Consider the following 6,000-nt stretch of genomic DNA (forward strand, 5'->3'; position numbering starts at 1 on the left):
ATATTTATTTTATTAAAGAATGCATTTTTATTTGAGTTATTTATTTATTTAGTTATTTTTAAATCTTTTATTCTGTGCATATATGTATGGGCATATATGTACATATTTTATTTAGTAAGTATAAAAAAAAAAATTGTTCCGCACAATTATTTATTAATTATAGAGTTAGGGTCGTTTCAGTTGGTATCAAAGCACGGTCCTTGGAGGGGTCATTACTGCTATGCGTGCTCAGAAATCCACGCTACCAGTCTGTAAGTTTTAAGTGTTTATAGTACGATTTATTTTTAAGGATTTAAGTTAGCATTAATTTTAAACAACTTAGTTATGCATGGCGATTTACGTAAAGAAATATGTGGTGGTGCAGAATGCCTCTCAGACCGATGAACAAACGTGGGGGATCTCCACCTACACCTCCACCTCCACCTCCACCTCCGCAGAACCCACTAGCAGCATTGGAGCAGGCCAATGCGACCTTGATGGCGGGGATTACTGCTCTGTTGGAGCAGCAGGCTTCACGTCCGAGGATGTCCCATGAGGAGGACGTAGCAGAGCGGTTCCAGAAGAAGGGACCCAAGGAGTTTGCTGGTACCACCGATCCTTTGGTGGCTGAGGGGTGGATTCGCTCTTTGGAGTCCATCTTTGCGTATATGGGGATCACAGACGCCGACAGGGTGAACTGTGCGACGTATATGCTGAGAGGAGATGCAGCTCTATGGTGGGAGGGTGCTGCAAGGGGAGTTCACATTCCTACACTGGCATGGACAGAGTTTATACGTATCTTCTACGCCAAGTATTTCACTGAGGATGTGCGCAGCCGCATGATCCGGGAGTTCATGAGTCTCCATCAGGGGGACAGGTCAGTGGTGGAGTATGTGCGACAGTTCGAGAGGGGCTATCACTTTGTGCCCTTGATTTCAGACAGTCCACCAGAGAAGTTGAGGCAGTTTGTGGAGGGCCTGAAGGTAGATATCAGGCATGACGTTCGCATGGCGGATGTCCCTACTTATGAGACTGTAGTCAGTAGAGCCTTGCATTCCGAGGAGGGTCGGATAGAGATTCAGAGGGAGCAGCAGGGTAAGAGGCAGTTTCAGGCTGGGAATCAGCGACCATCTTCGCAGCCTCTTGCGAAGAAGCAGTTTACAGGGCCGGCTATGGGCGCGAATCCGCAGCAGAGGCCGCAGCAGCAGAGGCCACAACAGCAGAGGGGAGGGGCCCCTAATGCCATAGGTTTTCCTACTTACCCGAAGTGTCAGAAGATGCATTCGGGACCGTGTTTGTTGGGAGCAGGGGTTTGCTATCACTATAGGGAGCCAGGGCATCAGATAGCTAACTGCCCGAGGAAGAAGAACACTGCTGAAAGAGTGTTCGTCATGCAGGCCGAGGAGGTAGATCCAGACACCTCCTTGATCACCGGTATATCTTATCCCTAGTATTTTTATAATTCCTTCTTTGATTAAGAATTTTGTTTCTGTGAAATTGTTGTTAATTGGGTTATCTATCTGCATGTTAGAATAAGAAGCATGTTTCTACTTGTGATTAGAATTAAGGGTTTTTTTTAGTGACTCGTTGGGGAAAAGTTTAGTAGTGGTATGAAATTGTTGGGAATTTTCTGCGTGCAGGGAGAATTCTAGTTGGAGGCAACTCCACGTTTGCGTTGCTAGATTCAGGGGCTACGCATTCGTTTATCTCCCTGGAGTTTATCAGGCGGATAGGCATCACACCTGAGATTATTGATAGTGGGTATGATGTTACTATGCCGTCAGGGCAGATTATTTCTACCTCGAAGGTCATTCAAGATTTGGAGTTGGAGCTTCAGGGACACTCCATTCGAGCAGATGTGGTGGTTTTGCCTTTGAGTGGGTTTGATTTGATTTTGGGTATGGACTGGTTGACAGTCAATGGAGCTTCGATTGACTTTCGTCGGAGATCGGTGTCAGTGAAACCATCAGTAGGCGACTCGTTTACCTTCCAGGCATCTCAGAGCAGTGATATTCCTCAGGTGATATCTCTTATACAGGCGAGGAAGTTGTTGAGACGGGGTTTCCAGGGGTTTCTAGCAAGTATTGTCACGGCCTCAGAATCATCTAGCAGATCATTGTCCGAGATAGAGGTGGTTCGTGACTTTCCGGATGTCTTTCCGGAGGATGTTGCAGGAATTCCACCAGTGAGAGATGTGGAGTTCAGCATCGAGTTAGTGCCAGACACCGTGCCTATCTCTAAGGCACCGTACAGACTTGCTCCTACCGAGATGAAAGAGTTGAAGGAGCAGATTGAGGAGCTATTAGAGAAAGGCTTTGTTCGTCCTAGCTTTTCTCCATGGGGAGCTCCGGTGTTATTTGTGAAGAAGAAGGATGGCAGTATGAGATTGTGCATCGATTACCGAGAGCTCAACAGGGTCACAATGAAGAACAATTATCCACTGCCGAGGATAGAGGATTTATTTGATCTGTTGCAGGGAGCTTCAGTGTTCTCCAAGATCGACCTGCGATCTGGTTATCATCAGCTGCGGGTTAGAGAGGCAGATGTGTCCAAGACTGCTTTCCGGACATGGTATGGGCATTACTAGTTCCTAGTGATGCCATTTGGGATGACCAATGCTCCAGCGGTTTTCATGGATCTCATGAACCGAGTTTTTTAGCCGTATCTAGATCAGTTCATCATAGTCTTCATTGATGATATCTTGATCTACTCTAGGAGAATTGAGGAGCATAGACAACCTTGCAGACCTTGAGGGAGCATCGGTTGTATGTCAAGTTCAGCAAGTGCGAGTTTTGGCTCGAGCAGGTGGCATTTCTTGGCCACATTATTTCGAAGGTTGAGGCAGTGCAGAATTGGGGTATCCGAAGAATGCTTCGGAGATTCGCAGTTTCTTGGGTTTGGCAGGATATTATAGGAAGTTCATCAAGGGTTTTTCCTCTATTGCAGTACCCTTGACTTCCTTAACCAAGAAGAATGCGAAGTTTATCTGGAGTTCAGACTGTCAGAGGAGCTTTGATCAGCTGAAGGAAGCACTCACTACTGCACCGGTGTTAGCAGTGACAGTACCACACGAGGAGTTAGTGGTGTACACCGACGCGTCTAAGATGGGTTTAGGCGCAGTACTTATGCAGTGTGGCAAGGTTATTGCGTATGCGTCGAGGCAGCTGAAGGTTCATGAGCAGAATTACCCGACGCATGACTTGGAGTTAGCAGCAGTGGTTTTCGCTTTGAAAATCTGGAGGCACTATCTGTATGGCGAGAAGTGCAAGATTTTTACAGACCACAAGAGTCTCAAGTACTTCTTCACACAGAAGGAGTTGAACATGAGACAGCGCCGATGGTTGGAGTTGGTGAAAGATTATGACTGTGACATTAGCTACCATCCGGGTAAAGCTAATGTAGTAGCAGATGCTTTGAGTCAGAAGTCGTCAGTGGTCTCATGTTTGACCGTACAGTTACCACTACAGAGCGAGATTCAGAGATTTTACTTGGAGTGTTATCCGAGTGGTCATGCACCGAGCTTGTCAGTGTTGACGGTGCAGCCAGTTCTGCGAGATCGGATCATGGATGGACAGTCTACTGATGAGGAGTTGCAGCGATGGAGACTGAGAGATGAGGCTAGGGGTAACCTCTTGTATACAGTGGTGGATGGTATCGTTCAGTACCGTGGTAGGATGTGGGTACCGAACGTCGATCAGTTCAGAGCTGAGATTTTAGTAGAGGCTCACACATCTCCGTACTCCATTCACCCCGGAAGTACGAAGATGTACAGAGATTTGCAGCTATTGTATTGGTGGCCCGGGATGAAGAGTGACATCGGGAGAGTGGTGTCAGAGTTCTTGACTTGTCAGCAAGTCAAGGCAGAGCATCAGCGTCCAGCAGGACTTCTTATACCTCTTCCTATTCCGGAATGGAAATGGGAGAATATTACGATGGACTTTGTGGTTGGCTTACCGAGGAGTGCCAGAGGTTGCACAGCGATTTGGATGATTGTGGATAGACTCACCAAGTCAGCTCATTTCTTGCCGGTGAGGACTACCTACTCATTGACACAGTATGCAGAGCTTTACATCAAGTAGATTGTTAGACTGCATGGCATACCAGTGTCGATTGTGTCAGACAGAGATCCGAGATTCACATCTGCGTTTTGGAAGAGTCTACACACAGCATTGGGGACTAGATTTTTGTTCAGCACAGCATTCCATCCCCAGACAGATGGTCAGTCTGAGAGAGTGATCCAGTTTCTCGAGGATCTTCAGAGAGCTTGTGTCATTGATTTTCAGGGCTCTTGGGAGACTAGACTGTCATTAGTGGAGTTTACCTATAACAACAGTTTTCAGTCGTCTATAGGTATGGCTCCTTATGCAGCATTGTATGGGAGGAGATGCAGATCTACTGTGCATTGGGATGAAGTTGGTGAGCGGATTTTACTGGGTCCTGAGATTGTGCAGCAGACAGCTGACATTGTGACTCAGATTCGAGATCGGATGAGGACTGCTCAGAGTCGTCAGAAGAGTTATGCAGATATCAGACGACGAGATTTGGAGTTCGCTGTAGGTGATCACGTATTCCTGAAGGTGTCACCTATGAAGGGAGTAGTGCGTTTTGGCCGGAGAGGCAAGCTTAATCCGAGGTATATAGGGCCATTCGAGATCTTGGAGAGAGTTGGCACGTTGTCCTACCGTTTAGCTCTACCACCAGGGCTAGCGGCAGTGCACAACGTTTTCCATGTATCCATGCTTCGGAGATATGTCTCTAACCCGTCGCATGTGTTGGATTTCGAGCTCTTGCAGAAGCCACCAGATCTAGTGTATGAGGAGAGGCCAGTGCGGATCTTGGCTAGGGAGGAGCGGAGGCTTAGGACGCGGGTCATACCGATGGTCAGAGTCCAGTGGCTGAATCACTCAGAGGAGGAAGCTACTTGGGAGACCGAGGCAGACATGAGGACTCGCTACCCGGAGTTTTTCGGGTAAGTACTTTAATTTCGAGGACGAAATTCAATTTAAGGGGGGGAGAATTGTAACACCCGGTATTTTTAAATACGTAAATATGCATGCATAATTAGGGAATTTAATTATTTAAATTTTAGATTTATAGGTTAAATAATTATGTGAATTATTTGTGCATGATTTAATTTATTTTTAAGCATTTAACCCATAATTAGTGATTTTTATGATTTTTAGTATTTAATTGTTTTTGATCGCGTAGACGGGACCGTGGACGGACGAGATGACAACTTTCTATCAAATTTATTTTATGAGTCTTTTTAGAGCCCAAAAATATTATTTTGAGTTTTATTACCTCAAAAATTTTAGTATTTAATTTTATATAATTTTAGGAGTCCATTCTTATCCAAATTTAGCCATTTTAATGACATTTAATTATTTTTAAAATTCCCTTAAATTGTAATTTCGGGATTTTTATATTTTTAATTTAAGTTATCAGATTTTAACTTTTATTTGGAATTTTAAAATTTTATATTTTATATTTAAAACTTTTAATTATTCTTAATTACCTAAAACCTAATTTTTATTAATTAAAAATCACAACCTAACCTACCTAAACCCTTCAAACGATCACTTAGCCGCCTCCATCAGTTCTCACCCCCATCTCCATCGTGTTCTTCGAGTTCTTCAACCTCCATAGCTCGATTTTGAAGCTTCCAAGTTGGTTGTCATCGCCCCGTCATCCCGGAATCGTTCTACGCACTCCTTTCTCTTCAAACTACGGTGCAAGGCATGATTTTTCTTCCCTATTTTCGTACCTATCAGATATTAAAGTGTGTGCAATGTGTAGGCATCGAAATTTCAAAGTTTTTCAGAAAAAAATTTGATCTAGGTTGAGGACGCACGGTTCTTTGATGTTTTCATGGTTCATGTTCATATTTTCCTCCATGGTTGCGCCTAGGCTGCTGGTCTAGGTTCAGAGGGATTGTGGGGGTTGCCTGTACTCGAATGGCTCGAGTGGTTCGAGCCAAACGAGCCCAGGAAACCACAGTGGTTCGATCGGGCTCCTTGTTGT

This window comes from Henckelia pumila, chromosome 1 (assembly GCF_033568475.1).
Source record: "Henckelia pumila isolate YLH828 chromosome 1, ASM3356847v2, whole genome shotgun sequence".
In the NCBI taxonomy this organism is placed as follows: domain Eukaryota; kingdom Viridiplantae; phylum Streptophyta; class Magnoliopsida; order Lamiales; family Gesneriaceae; genus Henckelia; species Henckelia pumila.